The sequence below is a fragment of the Eucyclogobius newberryi genome, unplaced genomic scaffold, assembly GCF_026437365.1.
Source record: "Eucyclogobius newberryi isolate DKJ021-1_F unplaced genomic scaffold, fEucNew1.0.hap1 SCAF_7, whole genome shotgun sequence".
Taxonomy (NCBI): domain Eukaryota; kingdom Metazoa; phylum Chordata; class Actinopteri; order Gobiiformes; family Gobiidae; genus Eucyclogobius; species Eucyclogobius newberryi.
This window is the reverse complement of record NW_027316389.1, coordinates 19,367,824-19,393,594: the sequence shown is the minus strand read 5'-3', so window position 1 is coordinate 19,393,594 and position 25,771 is coordinate 19,367,824. Positions and strand designations below refer to the sequence as shown.

The window sequence follows — 25,771 nt, the reverse complement described above, 5'->3', positions numbered from 1 at the left end:
GAGGCAGCTTAGTTTAAGGTTATTTAAGGAGAGAAGCTCAGTGTGGGCAAAAGGACAGAAGCAGCAGCTGATCATCTTATCCTTAGAGGTAAAAGTCAAGACTGAAGGGAACTTTCATTTACAATCATAGCCTTGTAAATAAAAGTGTACAACTGTATTCACTAAGAAACCCATGGATAAATTTGATTGATTATAATAACATCATTAAATGTCTGATTTCAGGATATGACAACATAAATGTGATGTTACTCAATACTTTTTACTCGACATTCGTTTTTTACTTTACCAGTTCTGTCAGTAACGATATTGTTTTGATGGCTACTCTTTGCACCACTACTGGAAATGGAAAGTTCTAAAATTACCTGTAATTTCTGACCTCTTTATCAAGCCGTCCAAAGCCCACGCAGTCTCTCCCCGTCCTGTTCCTGTCCACAACTGAACTATTTTTAGCTTGGCGTTGCTATTCTGGAATTTGTTCCTGACTGGCTGCTGCTGTACTTTATGTCTGGGCGGGGTGCGTGTCTGGCCCGCTCTCAGCACTCCGCCGTCTCGGGCAGCGCACTGGACGGACGGGACAGGGAGAGCTAATGTTACAACTGTGTAAAACCTGCTGGAGCCCGAAAACTCCCCGGTCCATGCCAGGAGCAAAGACCGAGGATTATGGAAGTATTACGCTCGACGGTGCAATGAAAAGGAGATAAACAGATTGATACAGTCCATCTTTGATGAAGTCTGTAGAGATGGGTCCAGTGGCCAAAAACTGTGGAATTACAATTATTCAACCAAGCAATAAGAGTAACTGTACACCTGGACTTCGCATTTGATTTTAGGAGAGATTTCTGAAAGTACGGTGTCTGAAATGTCTCCAAGAAGTATCATTTATTTCTTACTCAAGTAGATATTACTGATACAAGCAAAGATTAAACAAATACTTATTTTACATGGTCACAATTGGAGAGCCACAGAGCTGCAAATATATAGTTATCAGGATGTATTCTAAAATATAACCTCTACATTAGGGTCTTTTAACATTGCTAACCCTGTCCAACCTCTGCAAAAATGTTTTGAATCCCACAAAAGTCTTAGTTTCACAGTTCAAACCATCTTGGGAATGTTTAAAATGTCAACTAATCATAAATATTATGTCAAACACAGTACTTATCTGAAAAAAACATGTTCACACACGGTTTATTTTTGGGCCATTTAGTCAGAAAAAAGGGTCAAACATGCAGTGATTATGATCAAACTCTCCATGAAACAAAAAAAGTGAACATAATATTTCCACGCTTACATACTGTGGCATTTGTTTGTGCATTTATGTGTGCGTGTGTGTGTGTGTGTGTGTGTGTGCGTGTGTGTATGTGTGTGCGTGAGTGTGCGTGTGTGTGTGAGTGTGTGTGTGTGTGTGTGTGTGCGTGAGTGTGCGTGAGTGTGTGTGTGTGCGTGAGTGTGTGTGTGTGTGTGTGTGTGTGCGTGAGTGTGCGTGTGTGTGTGAGTGTGTGTGTGTGTGTGTGTGTGCGTGAGTGTGCGTGTGTGTGTGAGTGTGTGTGTGTGTGTGTGTGTGTGCGTGAGTGTGCGTGTGTGTGTGAGTGTGTGTGTGTGTGTGTGTGTGTGCGTGAGTGTGCGTGAGTGTGTGTGTGTGCGTGTGTGTGTGTGTGTGTGTGCGTGTGTGTGTGTGTGTGTGCGTGTGTGCGTGTGTGTGTGTGTGTGCGTGAGTGTGCGTGTGTGTGTGAGTGTGTGTGTGTGTGTGTGTGTGTGCGTGAGTGTGCGTGAGTGTGTGTGTGTGTGTGTGCGTGAGTGTGCGTGAGTGTGTGTGTGTGTGCGTGTGTGCGTGTGTGTGTGTGTGTGTGTGCGTGAGTGTGCGTGTGTGTGTGAGTGTGTGTGTGTGTGTGTGCGTGAGTGTGCGTGAGTGTGTGTGTGTGTGAGTGTGTGTGCGTGAGTGTGCGTGTGTGCGTGTGTGTGTGAGTTTGTGTGTGTGCGTGAGTGTGCGTGTGTGAGTGTGTGTGCGTGAGTGTGTGTGTGCGTGCGTGTGTGAGTGTGTGAGTGTGCGTGAGTGTGCGTGTGTGTGTGCGTGTGTGAGTGTGCGTGAGTGTGCGTGAGCGTGCGTGTGTGAGTGTGTGAGTGTGTGAGTGTGCGAGTGTTTGTGAGTGTGTGTGCGTGTGTGTGCGTGTGTGCGTGTGTGTGTGTGTGTGTGCGTGTGTGTGTGTGCGTGTGTGCGTGCGTGTGTGTGTGTGTGTGTGTGCGTGTGTGCGTGAGTGTGCGTGAGCGTGCGTGTGTGAGTGTGTGAGTGTGTGAGTGTGTGCGTGTGTGAGTGTGCGTGTGTGTGCGTGTGTGAGTGTGCGTGTGTGTGCGTGAGTGTGTGTGTGTGCGTGTGTGTGAGTGTGTGAGTGTGTGAGTGTGTGCGTGTGTGAGTGTGCGTGTGTGTGCGTGTGTGAGTGTGCGTGTGTGTGCGTGAGTGTGTGAGTGTGTGTGCGAACTTCACTCAGAGGGACTTGACCTGTTCTGGACCGAGCTTTGGGGCTGGAGCATTTGCAGTGGAGAGCTGAGCGTCCATTGTTCATGATGATGCAGATTTGCTTGCGTTGAACCTGTTTTAGAGACGCGCAGCTGTGTCAAGGAGACATTCCCCAAGAATACAAGAGTACCCGAGCAAAGTAAGTGTAGTGCAGTACAAGAAAAAAGCCCAGATGATGGAAAATAGTCTGTAAACTGCCACAATTATATCACTTTTCTACCTCCATTGGGCACCAAGAGCTTCAAATCAAGGAACTCAGCTATGGACATAAATGTGATAACTGCTGTTGTCACTCCTGTTGTCACTCCTGTTGTCTCTCCTGTTGTCTCTCCTGTTGTCACTCCTGTTATCACTCCTGTTGTCACTCCTGTTGTCACTCCTGTTGTCACTCCTGCTGGCACTATTGTTGTCTCTCCTGTTGTCACTCCTGTTGTCACTCCTGTTGTCACTCCTGTTGTCACTCCTGTTGTCACTCCTGTTGTCACTCCTGTTATCACTCCTGTTGTCACTCCTGTTGTCACTCCTGCTGGCACTATTGTTGTCTCTCCTGTTGTCTCTCCTGTTGTCACTCCTGTTATCACTCCTGTTATCACTCCTGTTGTCACTCCTGTTGTCACTCCTGCTGGCACTATTGTTGTCTCTCCTGTTGTCACTCCTGTTGTCACTCCTGTTGTCACTCCTGTTGTCACTCCTGTTGTCACTCCTGCTGGCACTATTGTTGTCTCTCCTGTTGTCACTCCTGTTGTCACTCCTGTTATCACTCCTGTTATCACTCCTGTTGTCACTCCTGCTGGCACTATTGTTGTCTCTCCTGTTGTCACTCCTGTTGTCACTCCCTTGTCACTCCTGTTGTCACTCCTGTTGTCACTCCTGTTGTCACTCCTGTTGTCACTCCTGTTATCACTCCTGTTGTCACTCCTGCTGGCACTATTGTTGTTTCTCCTGTTGTCACTCCTGTTGTCACTCCTGTTGTCACTCCTGTTATCACTCCTGTTATCACTCCTGTTGTCACTCCTGCTGGCACTATTGTTATCACTCCTGTTGTCACTCCCTTGTCACTCCTGTTGTCACTCCTGTTGTCACTCCTGTTGTCACTCCCTTGTCACTCCTGTTGTCACTCCTGTTGTCACTCCCTTGTCACTCCTGTTATCACTCCTGTTATCACTCCTGTTATCACTCCTGTTGTCACTCCTGCTGGCACTATTGTTATCACTCCTGTTGTCACTCCCTTGTCACTCCTGTTGTCACTCCTGTTATCACTCCTGTTGTCACTCCCTTGTCACTCCTGTTGTCACTCCTGTTGTCACTCCCTTGTCACCCCTGTTGTCACTCCTGTTATCACTCCTGTTATCACTCCTGTTGTCACTCCTGCTGGCACTATTGTTATCACTCCTGTTGTCACTCCCTTGTCACTCCTGTTGTCACTCCTGTTATCACTCCTGTTGTCACTCCCTTGTCACTCCTGTTGACTCTCCTGTTGTCACTCCTGCTGGCACTATTGTTGTCACTCCTGTTGTCTCTCCTGTTGTCACTCCTGTTGTCTCTCCTGTTGTCTCTCCTGTTGTCTCTCCTGTTGTCACTCCTGTTGTTACTCCTGTTGTCTCTCCTGTTGTCACTCCTGTTGTCTCTCCTGTTGTCTCTCCTGTTGTCTCTCCTGTTGTCTCTCCTGTTGTCACTCCTGTTGTCTCTCCTGTTGTCTCTCCTGTTGTCTCTCCTGTTGTCACTCCTGTTGTCTCTCCTGTTGTCTCTGCTGTTGTCTCTCCTGTTGTCTCTCCTGTTGTCACTCCTGCTGTCTCTCCTGTTGTCTCTCCTGTTGTCTCTCCTGTTGTCACTCCTGTTGTCTCTCCTGTTGTCTCTCCTGTTGTCACTCCTGTTGTCACTCCTGTTATCACTCCTGTTATCACTCCTGCTGGCACTATTGTTGTCTCTCCTGTTGTCACTCCTGTTGTCACTCCTGTTATCACTCCTGTTGTCACTCCTGCTGGCACTATTGTTGTCTCTCCTGTTGTCACTCCTGTTATCACTCCTGTTATCACTCCTGTTGTCACTCCCTTGTCACTCCTGTTGTCACTCCTGTTGTCTCTCCTGTTGTCACTCCTGTTGTCACTCCTGTTGTCACTCCTGTTGTCACTCCTGTTGTCTCTCCTGTTGTCACTCCTGTTGTCTCTCCTGTTGTCTCTCCTGTTGTCACTCCTGTTGTCTCTCCTGTTGTCTCTCCTGTTGTCTCTCCTGTTGTCTCTCCTGTTGTCACTCCTGTTGTCTCTCCTGTTGTCTCTCCTGTTGTCTCTCCTGTTGTCACTCCTGTTGTCTCTCCTGTTGTCTCTCCTGTTGTCTCTCCTGTTGTCACTCCTGTTGTCTCTCCTGTTGTCACTCCTGTTGTCACTCCTGTTGTCTCTCCTGTTGTCTCTCCTGTTGTCTCTCCTGTTGTCTCTCCTGTTGTCTCTCCTGTTGTCACCCCTGTTGTCACTCCTGTTGTCTCTCCTGTTGTCTCTCCTGTTGTCTCTCCTGTTGTCACTCCCTTGTCACTCCTGTTGTCTCTCCTGTTGTCTCTCCTGTTGTCACTCCTGTTGTCACTCCTGTTGTCTCTCCTGTTGTCTCTCCTGTTGTCACTCCTGTTGTCACTCCTGTTGTCTCTCCTGTTGTCTCTCCTGTTGTCACTCCTGTTGTCTCTCCTGTTGTCTCTCCTGTTGTCTCTCCTGTTGTCACTCCTGTTGTCTCTCCTGTTGTCTCTCCTGTTGTCTCTCCTGTTGTCTCTCCTGTTGTCTCTCCTGTTGTCACTCCTGTTGTCACTCCTGTTGTCTCTCCTGTTGTCTCTCCTGTTGTCACTCCCTTGTCACTCCTGTTGTCACTCCTGTTGTCACTCCTGTTGTCTCTCCTGTTGTCTCTCCTGTTGTCTCTCCTGTTGTCACTCCTGTTGTCTCTCCTGTTGTCTCTCCTGTTGTCTCTCCTGTTGTCACTCCTGTTGTCACTCCTGTTGTCTCTCCTGTTGTCTCTCCTGTTGTCTCTCCTGTTGTCACTCCCTTGTCACTCCTGTTGTCACTCCTGTTGTCACTCCTGCTGGCACTCCTGCTGGCACTATTGTTGTCTCTCCTGTTGTCACTCCTGTTGTCACTCCTGTTGTCTCTCCTGTTGTCACTCCTGTTGTCACTCCTGTTGTCTCTCCTGTTGTCACTCCTGTTGTCACTCCTGCTGGCACTATTGTTGTCTCTCCTGTTGTCACTCCTGCTGGCACTATTGTTGTCTCTCCTGTTGTCACTCCTGTTGTCACTCCTGTTGTCACTCCTGTTGTCACTACTGTTGTCACTCCTGTTATCACTCCTGTTATCACTCCTGTTGTCACTCCTGCTGGCACTATTGTTATCACTCCTGTTGTCACTCCCTTGTCACTCCTGTTGTCACTCCTGTTGTCACTCCTGTTGTCACTCCCTTGTCACTCCTGTTGTCACTCCTGTTGTCACTCCCTTGTCACTCCTGTTGTCACTCCTGTTATCACTCCTGTTATCACTCCTGTTGTCACTCCTGCTGGCACTATTGTTATCACTCCTGTTGTCACTCCCTTGTCACTCCTGTTGTCACTCCTGTTATCACTCCTGTTGTCACTCCCTTGTCACTCCTGTTGTCTCTCCTGTTGTTACTCCTGTTGACTCTCCTGTTGTCACTCCTGCTGGCACTATTGTTGTCACTCCTGTTGTCTCTCCTGTTGTCACTCCTGTTGTCTCTCCTGTTGTCTCTCCTGTTGTCTCTCCTGTTGTCACTCCTGTTGTTACTCCTGTTGTCTCTCCTGTTGTCACTCCTGTTGTCACTCCTGTTGTCACTCCTGTTGTCTCTCCTGTTGTCTCTCCTGTTGTCTCTCCTGTTGTACCTCCTGTTGTCTCTCCTGTTGTCTCTCCTGTTGTCACTCCTGTTGTCACTCCTGTTGTCTCTCCTGTTGTCTCTCCTGTTGTCTCTCCTGTTGTCTCTCCTGTTGTCTCTCCTGTTGTCACTCCTGTTGTCTCTCCTGTTGTCTCTCCTGTTGTCACTCCTGTTGTCTCTCCTGTTGTCTCTCCTGTTGTCACTCCTGTTGTCACTCCTGTTATCACTCCTGTTATCACTCCTGCTGGCACTATTGTTGTCTCTCCTGTTGTCACTCCTGTTGTCACTCCTGTTGTCACTCCTGTTATCACTCCTGTTGTCACTCCTGCTGGCACTATTGTTGTCTCTCCTGTTGTCACTCCTGTTATCACTCCTGTTATCACTCCTGTTGTCACTCCTGTTGTCACTCCTGTTGTCTCTCCTGTTGTCACTCCTGCTGGCACTATTGTTGTCTCTCCTGTTGTCACTCCTGTTGTCACTCCTGTTGTCACTCCTGTTGTCACTCCTGTTGTCTCTCCTGTTGTCTCTCCTGTTGTCACTCCTGTTGTCTCTCCTGTTGTCTCTCCTGTTGTCTCTCCTGTTGTCACTCCTGTTGTCTCTCCTGTTGTCTCTCCTGTTGTCTCTCCTGTTGTCACTCCTGTTTTCTCTCCTGTTGTCTCTCCTGTTGTCTCTCCTGTTGTCACTCCTGTTGTCTCTCCTGTTGTCACTCCTGTTGTCACTCCTGTTGTCACTCCTGTTGTCTCTCCTGTTGTCTCTCCTGTTGTCTCTCCTGTTGTCTCTCCTGTTGTCTCTCCTGTTGTCACTCCTGTTGTCACTCCTGTTGTCTCTCCTGTTGTCTCTCCTGTTGTCACTCCCTTGTCACTCCTGTTGTCACTCCTGTTGTCTCTCCTGTTGTCACTCCTGTTGTCACTCCTGTTGTCTCTCCTGTTGTCTCTCATGTTGTCACTCCTGTTGTCACTCCTGTTGTCTCTCCTGTTGTCTCTCCTGTTGTCACTCCTGTTGTCTCTCCTGTTGTCTCTCCTGTTGTCTCTCCTGTTGTCTCTCCTGTTGTCACTCCTGTTGTCTCTCCTGTTGTCTCTCCTGTTGTCACTCCTGTTGTCACTCCTGTTGTCACTCCTGTTGTCTCTCCTGTTGTCTCTCCTGTTGTCTCTCCTGTTGTCACTCCCTTGTCACTCCTGTTGTCACTCCTGTTGTCACTCCTGTTGTCTCTCCTGTTGTCTCTCCTGTTGTCTCTCCTGTTGTCACTCCTGTTGTCTCTCCTGTTGTCTCTCCTGTTGTCTCTCCTGTTGTCACTCCTGTTGTCACTCCTGTTGTCACTCCTGTTGTCTCTCCTGTTGTCTCTCCTGTTGTCTCTCCTGTTGTCACTCCCTTGTCACTCCTGTTGTCACTCCTGTTGTCACTCCTGCTGGCACTCCTGCTGGCACTATTGTTGTCTCTCCTGTTGTCACTCCTGTTGTCACTCCTGTTGTCTCTCCTGTTGTCACTCCTGTTGTCACTCCTGTTGTCTCTCCTGTTGTCACTCCCTTGTCACTCCTGTTGTCACTCCTGTTGTCACTCCTGCTGGCACTATTGTTGTCTCTCCTGTTGTCACTCCTGTTGTCACTCCTGTTGTCACTCCTGCTGGCGCTATTGTTGTCTCTCCTGTTGTCACTCCTGCTGGCACTATTGTTGTCTCTCCTGTTGTCACTCCTGTTGTCACTCCTGTTATCATTCCTGTTGTCACTCCTGTTGTCACTCCTGCTGGCACTATTGTTGTCACTCCTGTTGTCTCTCCTGTTGTCACTCCTGTTGTCATTCCTGTTGTCACTCCTGTTGTCACTCCTGCTGGCACTATTGTTGTCACTCCTGTTGTCACTCCTGTTGTCACTCCCTTGTCACTCCTGTTGTTACTTCTGTTGTCTCTCCTGTTGTCACTCCTGTTTTCACTCCTGTTGTCTCTCCTGTTGTCACTCCTGTTGTCTCTCCTGTTGTCTCTCCTGTTGTCTCTCCTGTTGTCACTCCTGTTGTTACTCCTGTTGTCTCTCCTGTTGTCACTCCTGTTGTCACTCCTGTTGTCTCTCCTGTTGTCTCTCCTGTTGTCTCTCCTGTTGTATCTCCTGTTGTCACTCCTGTTGTCTCTCCTGTTGTCTCTCCTGTTGTCTCTCCTGTTGTCACTCCTGTTGTCTCTCCTGTTGTCTCTCCTGTTGTCTCTCCTGTTGTCTCTCCTGTTGTCACTCCTGCTGTCTCTCCTGTTGTCTCTCCTGTTGTCTCTCCTGTTGTCACTCCTGTTGTCTCTCCTGTTGTCTCTCCTGTTGTCACTCCTGTTGTCACTCCTGTTATCACTCCTGTTATCACTCCTGCTGGCACTATTGTTGTCTCTCCTGTTGTCACTCCTGTTGTCACTCCTGTTATCACTCCTGTTGTCACTCCCTTGTCACTCCTGTTGTTACTCCTGTTGTCTCTCCTGTTGTCACTCCTGCTGGCACTATTGTTGTCTCTCCTGTTGTCACTCCTGTTGTCACTCCTGTTGTCACTCCTGTTGTCTCTCCTGTTGTCACTCCTGTTGTCACTCCTGTTGTCTCTCCTGTTGTCACTCCTGTTGTCTCTCCTGTTGTCTCTCCTGTTGTCTCTCCTGTTGTCTCTCCTGTTGTCACTCCTGTTGTCTCTCCTGTTGTCTCTCCTGTTGTCTCTCCTGTTGTCACTCCTGTTGTCTCTCCTGTTGTCTCTCCTGTTGTCTCTCCTGTTGTCTCTCCTGTTGTCACTCCTGTTGTCACTCCTGTTGTCTCTCCTGTTGTCTCTCCTGTTGTCACTCCCTTGTCACTCCTGTTGTCACTCCTGTTGTCTCTCCTGTTGTCACTCCTGTTGTCACTCCTGTTGTCTCTCCTGTTGTCTCTCATGTTGTCACTCCTGTTGTCACTCCTGTTGTCTCTCCTGTTGTCTCTCCTGTTGTCACTCCTGTTGTCTCTCCTGTTGTCTCTCCTGTTGTCTCTCCTGTTGTCTCTCCTGTTGTCACTCCTGTTGTCTCTCCTGTTGTCTCTCCTGTTGTCTCTCCTGTTGTCTCTCCTGTTGTCTCTCCTGTTGTCTCTCCTGTTGTCTCTCCTGTTGTCACTCCTGTTGTCACTCCTGTTGTCACTCCTGTTGTCTCTCCTGTTGTCTCTCCTGTTGTCTCTCCTGTTGTCACTCCTGTTGTCACTCCTGTTGTCTCTCCTGTTGTCTCTCCTGTTGTCTCTCCTGTTGTCACTCCTGTTGTCTCTCCTGTTGTCTCTCCTGTTGTCTTTCCTGTTGTCACTCCTGTTGTCACTCCTGTTGTCACTCCTGTTGTCTCTCCTGTTGTCTCTCCTGTTGTCTCTCCTGTTGTCACTCCCTTGTCACTCCTGTTGTCACTCCTGTTGTCACTCCTGCTGGCACTCCTGCTGGCACTATTGTTGTCTCTCCTGTTGTCACTCCTGTTGTCACTCCTGTTGTCTCTCCTGTTGTCACTCCTGTTGTCTCTCCTGTTGTCTCTCCTGTTGTCACTCCCTTGTCACTCCTGTTGTCACTCCTGTTGTCACTCCTGTTGTCACTCCTGCTGGCACTATTGTTGTCTCTCCTGTTGTCACTCCTGTTGTCACTCCTGTTGTCACTCCTGCTGGCGCTATTGTTGTCTCTCCTGTTGTCACTCCTGCTGGCACTATTGTTGTCTCTCCTGTTGTCACTCCTGTTGTCACTCCTGTTATCATTCCTGTTGTCACTCCTGTTGTCACTCCTGCTGGCACTATTGTTGTCACTCCTGTTGTCTCTCCTGTTGTCACTCCTGTTGTCATTCCTGTTGTCACTCCTGTTGTCACTCCTGCTGGCACTATTGTTGTCACTCCTGTTGTCACTCCTGTTGTCACTCCCTTGTCACTCCTGTTGTTACTTCTGTTGTCTCTCCTGTTGTCACTCCTGTTTTCACTCCTGTTGTCTCTCCTGTTGTCACTCCTGTTGTCTCTCCTGTTGTCTCTCCTGTTGTCTCTCCTGTTGTCACTCCTGTTGTTACTCCTGTTGTCTCTCCTGTTGTCACTCCTGTTGTCACTCCTGTTGTCTCTCCTGTTGTCTCTCCTGTTGTCTCTCCTGTTGTATCTCCTGTTGTCACTCCTGTTGTCTCTCCTGTTGTCTCTCCTGTTGTCTCTCCTGTTGTCACTCCTGTTGTCTCTCCTGTTGTCTCTCCTGTTGTCTCTCCTGTTGTCTCTCCTGTTGTCACTCCTGCTGTCTCTCCTGTTGTCTCTCCTGTTGTCTCTCCTGTTGTCACTCCTGTTGTCTCTCCTGTTGTCTCTCCTGTTGTCACTCCTGTTGTCACTCCTGTTATCACTCCTGTTATCACTCCTGCTGGCACTATTGTTGTCTCTCCTGTTGTCACTCCTGTTGTCACTCCTGTTATCACTCCTGTTGTCACTCCCTTGTCACTCCTGTTGTTACTCCTGTTGTCTCTCCTGTTGTCACTCCTGCTGGCACTATTGTTGTCTCTCCTGTTGTCACTCCTGTTGTCACTCCTGTTGTCACTCCTGTTGTCTCTCCTGTTGTCACTCCTGTTGTCACTCCTGTTGTCTCTCCTGTTGTCACTCCTGTTGTCTCTCCTGTTGTCTCTCCTGTTGTCTCTCCTGTTGTCTCTCCTGTTGTCACTCCTGTTGTCTCTCCTGTTGTCTCTCCTGTTGTCTCTCCTGTTGTCACTCCTGTTGTCTCTCCTGTTGTCTCTCCTGTTGTCTCTCCTGTTGTCACTCCTGTTGTCTCTCCTGTTGTCACTCCTGTTGTCACTCCTGTTGTCTCTCCTGTTGTCTCTCCTGTTGTCTCTCCTGTTGTCACTCCTGTTGTCACTCCTGTTGTCACTCCTGTTGTCTCTCCTGTTGTCTCTCCTGTTGTCTCTCCTGTTGTCACTCCCTTGTCACTCCTGTTGTCACTCCTGTTGTCTCTCCTGTTGTCACTCCTGTTGTCACTCCTGTTGTCTCTCCTGTTGTCTCTCCTGTTGTCACTCCTGTTGTCACTCCTGTTGTCTCTCCTGTTGTCTCTCCTGTTGTCACTCCTGTTGTCTCTCCTGTTGTCTCTCCTGTTGTCTCTCCTGTTGTCACTCCTGTTGTCTCTCCTGTTGTCTCTCCTGTTGTCTCTCCTGTTGTCTCTCCTGTTGTCTCTCCTGTTGTCACTCCTGTTGTCACTCCTGTTGTCTCTCCTGTTGTCTCTCCTGTTGTCTCTCCTGTTGTCACTCCCTTGTCACTCCTGTTGTCACTCCTGTTGTCACTCCTGTTGTCTCTCCTGTTGTCTCTCCTGTTGTCTCTCCTGTTGTCACTCCTGTTGTCTCTCCTGTTGTCTCTCCTGTTGTCTCTCCTGTTGTCACTCCTATTGTCACTCCTGTTGTCACTCCTGTTGTCTCTCCTGTTGTCTCTCCTGTTGTCTCTCCTGTTGTCACTCCCTTGTCACTCCTGTTGTCACTCCTGTTGTCACTCCTGCTGGCACTCCTGCTGGCACTATTGTTGTCTCTCCTGTTGTCACTCCTGTTGTCACTCCTGTTGTCTCTCCTGTTGTCACTCCTGTTGTCACTCCTGTTGTCTCTCCTGTTGTCACTCCCTTGTCACTCCTGTTGTCACTCCTGTTGTCACTCCTGTTGTCACTCCTGTTGTCACTCCTGCTGGCACTATTGTTGTCTCTCCTGTTGTCACTCCTGTTGTCACTCCTGTTGTCACTCCTGCTGGCACTATTGTTGTCTCTCCTGTTGTCACTCCTGCTGGCACTATTGTTGTCTCTCCTGTTGTCACTCCTGTTGTCACTCCTGTTGTCACTCCTGTTGTCACTACTGTTGTCACTCCTGTTATCACTCCTGTTATCACTCCTGTTGTCACTCCTGCTGGCACTATTGTTATCACTCCTGTTGTCACTCCCTTGTCACTCCTGTTATCACTCCTGTTGTCACTCCTGCTGGCACTATTGTTGTCACTCCTGTTGTCACTCCTGTTGTCACTCCCTTGTCACTCCTGTTGTTACTTCTGTTGTCTCTCCTGTTGTCACTCCTGTTTTCACTCCTGTTGTCTCTCCTGTTGTCACTCCTGTTGTCTCTCCTGTTGTCTCTCCTGTTGTCTCTCCTGTTGTCACTCCTGTTGTTACTCCTGTTGTCTCTCCTGTTGTCACTCCTGTTGTCACTCCTGTTGTCTCTCCTGTTGTCTCTCCTGTTGTCTCTCCTGTTGTATCTCCTGTTGTCACTCCTGTTGTCTCTCCTGTTGTCTCTCCTGTTGTCTCTCCTGTTGTCACTCCTGTTGTCTCTCCTGTTGTCTCTCCTGTTGTCTCTCCTGTTGTCTCTCCTGTTGTCACTCCTGCTGTCTCTCCTGTTGTCTCTCCTGTTGTCTCTCCTGTTGTCACTCCTGTTGTCTCTCCTGTTGTCTCTCCTGTTGTCACTCCTGTTGTCACTCCTGTTATCACTCCTGTTATCACTCCTGCTGGCACTATTGTTGTCTCTCCTGTTGTCACTCCTGTTGTCACTCCTGTTATCACTCCTGTTGTCACTCCCTTGTCACTCCTGTTGTTACTCCTGTTGTCTCTCCTGTTGTCACTCCTGCTGGCACTATTGTTGTCTCTCCTGTTGTCACTCCTGTTGTCACTCCTGTTGTCACTCCTGTTGTCTCTCCTGTTGTCACTCCTGTTGTCACTCCTGTTGTCTCTCCTGTTGTCACTCCTGTTGTCTCTCCTGTTGTCTCTCCTGTTGTCTCTCCTGTTGTCTCTCCTGTTGTCACTCCTGTTGTCTCTCCTGTTGTCTCTCCTGTTGTCTCTCCTGTTGTCACTCCTGTTGTCTCTCCTGTTGTCTCTCCTGTTGTCTCTCCTGTTGTCACTCCTGTTGTCTCTCCTGTTGTCACTCCTGTTGTCACTCCTGTTGTCTCTCCTGTTGTCTCTCCTGTTGTCTCTCCTGTTGTCTCTCCTGTTGTCACTCCTGTTGTCACTCCTGTTGTCACTCCTGTTGTCTCTCCTGTTGTCTCTCCTGTTGTCTCTCCTGTTGTCACTCCCTTGTCACTCCTGTTGTCACTCCTGTTGTCTCTCCTGTTGTCACTCCTGTTGTCACTCCTGTTGTCTCTCCTGTTGTCTCTCCTGTTGTCACTCCTGTTGTCACTCCTGTTGTCTCTCCTGTTGTCCCTCCTGTTGTCACTCCTGTTGTCTCTCCTGTTGTCTCTCCTGTTGTCTCTCCTGTTGTCACTCCTGTTGTCTCTCCTGTTGTCTCTCCTGTTGTCTCTCCTGTTGTCTCTCCTGTTGTCACTCCTGTTGTCACTCCTGTTGTCTCTCCTGTTGTCTCTCCTGTTGTCTCTCCTGTTGTCACTCCCTTGTCACTCCTGTTGTCACTCCTGTTGTCACTCCTGTTGTCTCTCCTGTTGTCTCTCCTGTTGTCTCTCCTGTTGTCACTCCTGTTGTCTCTCCTGTTGTCTCTCCTGTTGTCTCTCCTGTTGTCACTCCTATTGTCACTCCTGTTGTCACTCCTGTTGTCTCTCCTGTTGTCTCTCCTGTTGTCTCTCCTGTTGTCACTCCCTTGTCACTCCTGTTGTCACTCCTGTTGTCACTCCTGCTGGCACTCCTGCTGGCACTATTGTTGTCTCTCCTGTTGTCACTCCTGTTGTCACTCCTGTTGTCTCTCCTGTTGTCACTCCTGTTGTCACTCCTGTTGTCTCTCCTGTTGTCACTCCCTTGTCACTCCTGTTGTCACTCCTGTTGTCACTCCTGTTGTCACTCCTGCTGGCACTATTGTTGTCTCTCCTGTTGTCACTCCTGTTGTCACTCCTGTTGTCACTCCTGCTGGCACTATTGTTGTCTCTCCTGTTGTCACTCCTGCTGGCACTATTGTTGTCTCTCCTGTTGTCACTCCTGTTGTCACTCCTGTTGTCACTCCTGTTGTCACTACTGTTGTCACTCCTGTTATCACTCCTGTTATCACTCCTGTTGTCACTCCTGCTGGCACTATTGTTATCACTCCTGTTGTCACTCCCTTGTCACTCCTGTTGTCACTCCTGTTGTCACTCCTGTTGTCACTCCCTTGTCACTCCTGTTGTCACTCCTGTTGTCACTCCCTTGTCACTCCTGTTGTCACTCCTGTTATCACTCCTGTTATCACTCCTGTTGTCACTCCTGCTGGCACTATTGTTATCACTCCTGTTGTCACTCCCTTGTCACTCCTGTTGTCACTCCTGTTATCACTCCTGTTGTCACTCCCTTGTCACTCCTGTTGTCTCTCCTGTTGTTACTCCTGTTGACTCTCCTGTTGTCACTCCTGCTGGCACTATTGTTGTCACTCCTGTTGTCTCTCCTGTTGTCACTCCTGTTGTCTCTCCTGTTGTCTCTCCTGTTGTCTCTCCTGTTGTCACTCCTGTTGTTACTCCTGTTGTCTCTCCTGTTGTCACTCCTGTTGTCACTCCTGTTGTCACTCCTGTTGTCTCTCCTGTTGTCTCTCCTGTTGTCTCTCCTGTTGTCACTCCTGTTGTCTCTCCTGTTGTCTCTCCTGTTGTCACTCCTGTTGTCACTCCTGTTGTCTATCCTGTTGTCTCTCCTGTTGTCTCTCCTGTTGTCTCTCCTGTTGTCACTCCTGTTGTCTCTCCTGTTGTCTCTCCTGTTGTCACTCCTGTTGTCTCTCCTGTTGTCTCTCCTGTTGTCACTCCTGTTGTCACTCCTGTTATCACTCCTGTTATCACTCCTGCTGGCACTATTGTTGTCTCTCCTGTTGTCACTCCTGTTGTCACTCCTGTTGTCACTCCTGTTATCACTCCTGTTGTCACTCCTGCTGGCACTATTGTTGTCTCTCCTGTTGTCACTCCTGTTATCACTCCTGTTATCACTCCTGTTGTCACTCCTGTTGTCACTCCTGTTGTCTCTCCTGTTGTCCCTCCTGCTGGCACTATTGTTGTCTCTCCTGTTGTCACTCCTGTTGTCACTCCTGTTGTCACTCCTGTTGTCACTCCTGTTGTCTCTCCTGTTGTCTCTCTTGTTGTCACTCCTGTTGTCTCTCCTGTTGTCTCTCCTGTTGTCTCTCCTGTTGTCACTCCTGTTGTCTCTCCTGTTGTCTCTCCTGTTGTCTCTCCTGTTGTCACTCCTGTTGTCTCTCCTGTTGTCTCTCCTGTTGTCTCTCCTGTTGTCACTCCTGTTGTCTCTCCTGTTGTCACTCCTGTTGTCACTCCTGTTGTCACTCCTGTTGTCTCTCCTGTTGTCTCTCCTGTTGTCTCTCCTGTTGTCTCTCCTGTTGTCTCTCCTGTTGTCACTCCTGTTGTCACTCCTGTTGTCTCTCCTGTTGTCTCTCCTGTTGTCACTCCCTTGTCACTCCTGTTGTCACTCCTGTTGTCTCTCCTGTTGTCACTCCTGTTGTCACTCCTGTTGTCTCTCCTGTTGTCTCTCCTGTTGTCACTCCTGTTGTCACTCCTGTTGTCTCTCCTGTTGTCTCTCCTGTTGTCACTCCTGTTGTCTCTCCTCTTGTCTCTCCTGTTGTCTCTCCTGTTGTCTCTCCTGTTGTCACTCCTGTTGTCTCTCCTGTTGTCTCTCCTGTTGTCACTCCTGTTGTCACTCCTGTTGTCACTCCTGTTGTCTCTCCTGTTGTCTCTCCTGTTGTCTCTCCTGTTGTCACTCCCTTGTCACTCCTGTTGTCACTCCTGTTGTCACTCCTGTTGTCTCTCCTGTTGTCTCTCCTGTTGTCTCTCCTGTTGTCACTCCTGTTGTCTCTCCTGTTGTCTCTCCTGTTGTCTCTCCTGTTGTCACTCCTGTTGTCACTCCTGTTGTCACTCCTGTTGTCTCTCCTGTTGTCTCTCCTGTTGTCTCTCCTGTTGTCACTCCCTTGTCACTCCTGTTGTCACTCCTGTTGTCACTCCTGCTGGCACTCCTGCTGGCACTATTGTTGTCTCTCCTGTTGTCACTCCTGTTGTCACTCCTGTTGTCTCTCCTGTTGTCACTCCTGTTGTCACTCCTGTTGTCTCTCCTGTTGTCACTCCCTTGTCACTCCTGTTGTCACTCCTGTTGTCACTCCTGTTGTCACTCCTGCTGGCACTATTGTTGTCTCTCCTGTTGTCACTCCTGTTGTCACTCCTGTTGTCACTCCTGCTGGCGCTATTGTTGTCTCTCCTGTTGTCACTCCTGCTGGCACTATTGTTGTCTCTCCTGTTGTCACTCCTGTTGTCACTCCTGTTATCATTCCTGTTGTCACTCCTGTTGTCACTCCTGCTGGCACTATTGTTGTCACTCCTGTTGTCTCTCCTGTTGTCACTCCTGTTGTCATTCCTGTTGTCACTCCTGTTGTCACTCCTGTTGTCACTCCCTTGTCACTCCTGTTGTTACTTCTGTTGTCTCTCCTGTTGTCACTCCTGTTTTCACTCCTGTTGTCTCTCCTGTTGTCTCTCCTGTTGTCACTCCTGTTGTCACTCCTGTTGTCTCTCCTGTTGTCTCTCCTGTTGTCACTCCTGTTGTCACTCCTGTTGTCACTCCTGTTATCATTCCTGTTGTCACTCCTGTTGTCACTCCTGCTGGCACTATTGTTGTTACTTCTGTTGTCTCTCCTGTTGTCACTCCTGTTTTCACTCCTGTTGTCTCTCCTGTTGTCTCTCCTGTTGTCACTCCTGTTGTCACTCCTGTTGTCTCTCCTGTTGTCTCTCCTGTTGTCACTCCTGTTGTCACTCCTGTTGTCTCTCCTGTTGTCACTCCTGTTGTCACTCCTGTTATCACTCCTGTTGTCACTCCTGTTGTCTCTCCTGTTGTCTCTCCTGTTGTCACTCCTGTTGTCACTCCTGTTGTCTCTCCTGTTGTCTCTCCTGTTGTCACTCCTGTTGTCACTCCTGTTGTCTCTCCTGTTGTCTCTCCTGTTGTCACTCCTGTTGTTACTCCTGTTGTCTCTCCTGTTGTCACTCCTGTTGTCTCTCCTGTTGTCTCTCTTGTTGTCACTCCTGTTGTCACTCCTGTTGTCTCTCCTGTTGTCTCTCCTGTTGTCACTCCTGTTGTCTCTCCTGTTGTCTCTCCTGTTGTCACTCCTGTTGTCACTCCTGTTGTCACTCCTGTTGTCTCTCCTGTTGTCTCTCCTGTTGTCACTCCTGTTGTCACTCCTGTTGTCACTCCTGTTGTCTCTCCTGTTGTCACTCCTGTTGTCACTCCTGTTGTCTCTCCTGTTGTCACTCCTGTTGTCACTCCTGTTGTCTCTCCTGTTGTCACTCCTGTTGTCTCTCCTGTTGTCTCTCCTGTTGTCTCTCCTGTTGTCACTCCTGTTGTCTCTCCTGTTGTCTCTCCTGTTGTCACTCCTGTTGTCTCACCTGTTGTCTCTCCTGTTGTCTCTCCTGTTGTCACTCCTGTTGTCTCTCCTGTTGTCTATCCTGTTGTCTCTCCTGTTGTCTCTCCTGTTGTCACTCCTGTTGTCTCTCCTGTTGTCTCTCCTGTTGTCTCTCCTGTTGTCACTCCTGTTGTCACTCCTGTTGTCTCTCCTGATGTCTCTCTTGTTGTCACTCCTGTTGTCACTCCTGTTGTCTCTCCTGTTGTCTCTCCTGTTGTCACTCCTGTTGTCACTCCTGTTATCACTCCTGTTATCACTCCTGTTGTCACTCCTGTTGTCACTCCTGTTGTCACTCCCTTGTCACTCCTGTTGTTACTCCTGTTGTCTCTCCTGTTGTCACTCCTGTTGTCACTCCTGTTGTCTCTCCTGTTGTCTCTCCTGTTGTCTCTCCTGTTGTCACTCCTGTTGTCTCTCCTGTTGTCCCTCCTGTTGTCTCTCCTGTTGTCTCTCCTGTTGTCTCTCCTGTTGTCACTCCTGCTGGCACTATTGTTGTCACTCCTGTTGTCACTCCTGTTGTCACTCCTGTTGTCTCTCCTGTTGTCACTCCTGTTGTCACTCCCTTGTCTCTCCTGTTGTCTCTCCTGTTGTCACTCCTGTTGTCACTCCCTTGTCACTCCTGTTGTCACTCCTTTGCAACTCCTGTTGGCACTCAGTCGCTACCTGCCATGGCGAGGACCAAGTTCCATGTTTTTGCACATCCCTCATTCATCTGTTTGTTTGCGTTTCCCTGGATGAAATGAGGTCAGGGGCAGTAGAACCATGTGGAGAATTTCTTCCTCTCGTGTTCAATTGAAAAATATACAAAAATCTCTGAAACGGGGAAATGCAAATATAGTCCGCTGTAGGTTTGAATGAGAAGCAATCCAGATCCACGAAACTTTACAATGAATGTTTTGGTTGGACTGAATGGTTAATGCAAGGAATGGTTCATTGGTTAGACTATTCTCCCTTTTACCCAGAGGTTGTCCGTTTGATCCCAACTTTGACAGAATGGCAACAAACTTCCACCAGTCACACCCAAGAGCAGCCAATCAGAGCACTGCTTTCAGATCTTATTTTCGGGTGCTGCTTTTACAATAAACATTTTTGGGAGGAAAAAATACACTTTTATTCATTTACAAAACAAGTGAATAATGGAGTTTAAATGTGATGGAACTGGATGGGACGGGCTCCGGGAATGTGAGCGCTCATAGAAAAAACTTCAATTGTACCATATGATTTTTACAAATAGAGAGAGATTGGTACAGCAATTGGTGCCAACAAATATTACAACCCTGAATGCCAGTCCACCCAAAAAAAACATCTAACTTTTTTGTTACGGTTCAAAAAGTTGGAAATTTGTTGTAATGTGACACAAGACAAGGCCTAAATGGCTGTGCAGGACAACTGGTCAAGTGGACAAGTGGTCACCCTAAAGCAGGGCTATTCAACATAAGGCCCGGGGGCCAAATCGGGCCCTCCAGGCAATTTAATCTGGGTCATGAGCCATCTTCCAAATATTTAAAAACATAATAAAGATCTTGTTAACTAGTTTAATTCTGGGTTAACACTTGTTTAGACCTGGTTTGGTCTTGTGTTCAGCTCTGGTTAGTACTGGTTGGTATTAGTCTAGTCTTAGATTAGATTTTTCGTCAGAGAAATATTACTATCTGTAGTTATTTAATTAAAACAGTTTTCGGGATATTCATTTATTATTGCAGTGGCGTGTTGTGTGAGTCACTGGCCCTCCCAAAAAATCTGGCCCTCCGGAAAATAACATTGAATAGCCCCGCCCCAAAGCTATGACTTATTACAGCATATCATCAAATACAACATTTGTGATTTTTGATTTCTTAACTTGAAAGTTTGTTGGGAATTGTCAGCATTTGTGCCGAATGCGTGTGCCCTTGTGCCATGCCGAGGTAATGCTACAACAATAATTCAGCGAACACACACTTTGGGCTTTGGAGGCCTGCGTTCTCTGTTTATTTTTCCTGCAGAGAACGGGCAGCTAGGTTTACAACAGCCACCCTAAAACATGCCAAGGCAGCACTGATCTCGCCACATTCTTCCATCACTTTTTGCTCGATTTGCAGATCCCTCAACTTTTTCCTTCATATCGAGCCCTTTTTCTCTGTCTGGGAAACAAAGGAACTGCAGCATCGACTGTAAAGGTGTGAATGTTGCTTTAAATGGCAAATAAAACAAAATCCTGCTTTGTGTGGCATGAAAACCGTCACGTTTGTTAGTTAGATAGTTATTAAGTTTGATAGCTAGATAAATAGTTAGACAGATTGTTTGACAGATCGTTAGATATTTAGATAGCTAGACAGATAGTTTGATAGATAGATAGATAGTTAGACGGATAGTTAGTTAGTTATATAGATAGTTGTACAGATAGTTAGACAGATAGATGGATAGTTAGTTCGTTAATTAGGTAGATGGATGGATGGATAGATAGATAGTTAGACAGATTGAGAGACACATAGTTAGATAGTTAGTTAATTAGTTAATTAGATGGATAGATAGACTGATAGATAGTTAGATAGTTTGATAGACAGATAGATAGTTAGACGGATAGTTAGTTAGTTATATAGATAGTTGTACAGATCGTCAGATAGTTGGACAGATAGATGGATAGTTAGTTAATTAGTTAGTTAGATGGATAGATAGACTGATAGATAGATAGATAGATAGATAGATAGATAGATAGTTAGATTGTTAGATAGTTAGATGGCTAGATAGTTAGACAGATTGAGAGACGGATAGTTAAATAGTTAGTTAATTAGTTAGTTGGATGGACTGATAGATAGTTAGATAGATAGTTAGATTGTTAGATAGTTAGATGGGTAGATAGTTAGACAGATTGAGAGACAGATAGTTAAATAGTTAGTTAATTAGTTAGTTGGATGGACTGATAGATAGATAGATAGATAGTTAGATTGTTAGATAGTTAGATGGGTAGATAGTTAGACAGATTGAGAGACAGATAGTTAATAGTTAGTTAATTAGTTAGTTGGATGGATGGTTAGATAGATAGGTGGTTAGTTAGATGGATAGATAGTTTGACAGATAGTTAGTTAGCAGTAAAACCAGCAGCCCTCTCAGCCTCCTCCTCCTCACTACCATCAGTTTAGTCAAAGTGTTTCTATATCTCTTCTTGAAGGCAGTAGGCACACTAAAACTCATGTGGTGCATGTTGAGGGTCTGTCACCTGCTTGTCTCTATGGCGACGGTATGGCATCAATCTGGTCTTTAGCAACCTGGTGGCACAACCAAGCCACATCAAAGGTCAGTGTCATTGAGAGGCCTGCTCAGAAAGAAATAATCTATGTTTTTCAGGGTATTTTTGAGCAATAAAAACCTGAAAGTGAAGAAATGCAAGATAGATACGTTTAATGCCACAGAGAAGTTTAAAACCTCTCCATGGACAAAAGTGTGACAGTGCTCCTTTAAATCTCTACTGGTGGAAATCAAAATAAGATATTTTTTTTTTTTAAATATAGATAGATGATATAGATAATTTATGAAATGCTTGTGTGTTTTTGGCGCTTTGACAATTACAAAAGGCATTGTAATCCTCCACCTCGTCTACTTTTTGGACTGGCGGAGCGGTGCGTTCTCATATTTCATGTGCGTGTGAATGGCTGGGTCTGTTATGGTACAAGCCCCAGTCTGAAGCAGCTTAGATCCTTGAACATTATGCAGGCGTCTATATAACTGCAAGGCATGGAGTTTTCAGGGGTCACACTATGGCGGGCCGGACGGAGTATTTTGGAAGGAGCAGTGTGTTGTGTTTTGCCCCTTCTGGCTCTGTACATTTTGCACATGGAGGAAGGAGGAAGGGAGAGTTCAGAGGGTTTTCGACATCTGCGCTTTATTTAAGGGTCAAAAAGTGAACCCGAAATTACTCCAAAGACATAAAAAAATCCTTTGAAACTCAGATGGTATCAGTGTCAGAGGTGAGGCGGCTGCATTTCGCAAAGATCCTGTTGTAGTGGATGTAGATGCTCTTTGAATAGCTCGGTTTTGGTTGATGTTCATGTATTTATGTTTGCAGGAACAATGCAAAGTTTTGGGCTTTTGCAAATTCTTTATTCTGTCTATATATAGTAGGGATTTACATTACAACAGTCAGTTCATGCATAATGATAATGTATGATTTACATTACAGTTTCAACACATGTAATAGTGTTGGGGAGCGACTAAATACATATCTACACATTTTGAGTAACTGCATTCTGGTACAGTTACTTTTTCATTCGATAATAGTAAGGTCAACTTTATTGTCCACGTAGGGAAATGTGTCCTTTGCATTTGACCCATCCTTCAAAGTCACGGGGGCAACCGTGATCGCAGTGATGGCTGCAGCGCTCGGAGGAAAATCTCCAGATCTTGGCTCGGTCAGGGCCTTCGCTGCAGGAGTTTATGTTGTGCATGTTTTGTGTTGATGGGGGGGGAACTGGAGCCCGGAGGAAACCCACCCAGACACTGAGAGAGACACGCAAACTCCACACAGAAAGTCCCCGTCCAACCCGGGAGTCGAACCCGTGAGGCCAGAGTGCAAGACTCTGCACGACTTTCCACCGTGACATCGTATCAGTGTGAAAAAAAGAAAATATTACTGCATGTGTGACTTTTCCTTCTCTTATCTAAGGTCATAAATGTGTTATGTTTGTACACTATATAATACAACTCAATGTGAATGTATTCAGAATACAATAATCTGATTGGGCCAAGTAACAAAATATGTTACACAATACATTTGAATGCAGGTATTCAGTATGTTATTGATATTGTTCTGTGCTTGGAACATGCCCTTTCTAACTGGATTTGACAATTTGTGTGTACTTAATCATTATCAGGGACATTTATCACTATTAAAGTTGACAATATACTTCAATATGTGGTATTGCTTTGATTTCGATGCCACATTACAACACACAACTGGAATTCACCACCAGACAAAAGTGGCTTGCGGCGTTTTCTTCCAGGATAATAATCTTGAAATCTTCCCAAAGATGCTTTTTAGATGTTGCTTCACTCGATCACGACACGACAGAAATGCACATCGATGTTGCATGTGAATTCGGAGCGGACCGGTGGACGTTGCCTGACTGGATTATAAAGATCAGTTGGCATAACTCATTCAGTGTGCCATGTGGTCTATGTTGCGCTGTGTTCTGCATTTGATGTTGTCTTCTTCAAGGCCTGCAGCGAACATCTGGCACGCACGACTCATCTCCAGCTCGGAAAGGCTACAAAGATCTCCCCTTTACTTCCACCCTCGCGGCAAAATGCATGGATCGAATTAGGCCGGAGACAATTCAGCCTCAGAAAGCAGATGTGGCGTTTGTCTTCCTGAGAGCGGTTGCTTTGGGAATCAAGCTGAAGATATCAACAACAACCGGCTTTAGCTTTAGGAAAATACATTCAAATTAGAGCTATTTTCACGATGAAGGTCTCGCTCAGGGGTTTTTGATCACTTTATAAAAGACAAATACAAATTTATACAGAGAAAACCCACTGAGAGAAACTGTTTGTTGTGAGTACCCTGTTAAAAACAAAAGACAGATTACCGTATTTTCCGCACTATAAGGCGCACTGGACTATAAGGCGCATGAAGCGAAACAAAACGTGTGTAACCGCTGTGTTCCTGTGTTGTGTGATGTGATGGATGTAGTGTGGAGAGCAGCCACGGTTCATCTATTTGAGGCACTCTCCGTTTGTTCTGGTTATCAGAAAACCAATGTGCCAATACGCAAATCCAGCCCAAACTAAAAAGGAGATAACAACAATCAAATCAATGTATAACACATAAAACATGAAGGACGACACGAGGGATGACTGACCTCTGCCCCACACGGAATATCAAAAGGGAAGAGGAAGTCAAGACCCTCAAATTTATAACAGTGCGCCAAGGGGAACACACAAAGAAGAAGTAGGGACTGGAGGACCAAGACAGCACCGTAAAACAAATACCAGGTATATTAAAACACAATATTAAACAAAAATAATACAGATTTTGTGTGATTATAATACAATAATATATGGACTGGTTACACATGTACCACACAAAATCCACAAAATTTTTTTGAGAAAATTAAAGGCTTTTAAGTTCGCCTTATAGTGCAGAACATACGGTAAACAGACAAACAAACAAACACAGGATATCCCAAAAAAATGCCAATGAAAAATTCTATAAAACAAGCAATAAAATGAACAAATACTTACACATACACAAATTAACACTTTCACATACAATATATCACAACCGACTAGTCCAACAAGTAACTCCCTAAACTGCGTGGAGCCCCGCCCCCGCCCTCCAGGTCCGCCCACGCTCAAACACGCACCAATGTGGCTCGAATTAAGCTCGTCTTGACAGTGAACTCCTTACAAACCAGACGTGGTGTTTTTACACATCCAGACGTGAACTATGTCCCCCGCTCCTTGTCCTAACACCGTCGCTGCTCAATGACAAAGAAAGAAACTGCACATGTATCGAAATAATGGTTAGCAGGTGCGGCCGGCTCGGGAAAATAATAATAACACAACTCGCCGTGATGTAAAAGTCAACATGTTTGTCACACGTCGGGGCCCGGCTGCCACGTAGGGGGGTTCGCGACGAGGTTGCCCATCACGCGTTTGACAGAACGGGTCGTTTCGAAAGGGCGACGTCGCAATTTTTGCGATTGGAACGTGATGAATGGCTCGACGGTGCGGGATAATTTGCAAAAGCACAGACCCCGGGGGGCCGGTTTTGTCAACGTACGAATGCTTGCGCTGCACCCTTGCCCTGGAAATTACGGTAATTGCTCTGGGTTTTTGTAAGGTTCGTAATGAAAACAAATCTGGAGGGAAATCTGGTGTTTTTTCTCTGAGCCATTTTATGAATATGTAATGTCTTTGAGTTAGACTTTGCCCTGGAAAAATAAATACGGCACTTACCGCAGATTGCTGATGGATTTCTTATGAACATTGTAATAAGTAATGTGGTATTTTATTCAAATTGTGTTTTTTCCTGAGCTAATTTAAAAAAAAGCCTGAAGAAGCATTCATCCATGAGAGAAATGGGTTTAATCTTGACAATCGAGAAGTACTTTTAAACCTAGACTTCAAAAACGTGTGACTACTCAGTACATTTTTAAACAGTCCGGTCCGTCTCTCCCCGTTTGACCCGTGGGGGGCGCACTACCCGCTCCCTCATGTACAATACACATAATAACGTGGCAGCTGAAGTTGTTCCGGACGTTTTTCTGTCGTTTCCCGGTCCACGAGATACAATAATCTGATATCGCATTGTCTGAAAGTATTATTATTTATGTATATGTGTATGTATGTGTAATGCATGTGGGAGGGGCTTCAGAGAGGAGCCCCTGTGACCTGTAGTCGGTCTGTAGGCCTCAGATTGTGGGCCCCTGTGGCCTGTGCAGCATCAGCACACTGTAGAGGAGGCACTCGTCCATCCTTTATCTGTAAATATGAACTTTGTAGTACTTTTTGTAAATATCACTGTTTATAGCACCACTTTAAAGCAGATTTGACTGACCTGGCCATTGTATCCACGACAACAGTTAATTGTGGCTTGTGATCCGGCATGTTGATGATGATGATGACCCCTTTAGTAGCTGCTGTAATAGGTTAAAAATCCAGATTAAAAATCAACTAAATCAGAGCAAAACAGCGAGAAAATCTGGTGTTATTGTATTTATTTACTTTCCACGTCTGTAACTGTAAAGTCTGTTGTCGCGTCTACGTGCACAATTTTACCTTTGACTTTTAAATAACTGAAATTAACAGATTTATTTGAAATTTGACTCGGTTTATTGTGTTTTGTGCGATTAAACATGCAGCTTCCCTGGTCTATTTCTGTCTGATGCACAAGGACAAACGGGGAATGACACAGAATCTGAAAAATTAAAAAAATTCCAACGTTGGAGGGAAAAAATATATAAAATAATATATAAAAATATATAACTGATACCGGTATTTTCACAGATACAAAATCCACTGAATATATATCGTTAAAGTTTATTCGTCTCTTCACAGTGACCTCGGTGTCCATTGTCCAAACGGAATTACACGATGAATAGGCAAAAAATAAGGTAAATGCAAAATGTACTGAGAGAAAATGTGTGTACAATGGCATTAAACGGTTGTAAAGTCAC

General features: G+C 46.5%; 1 pseudogene; it reads right to left on the bottom strand.

Annotated features, from left to right (window-relative positions):
- Nucleotides 1-20,317, bottom strand: part of LOC140348473 (uncharacterized) — a 53,259-nt pseudogene extending 32,942 nt beyond the window's left edge.
- Nucleotides 20,318-25,771: the final 5,454 nt, after the last annotated feature.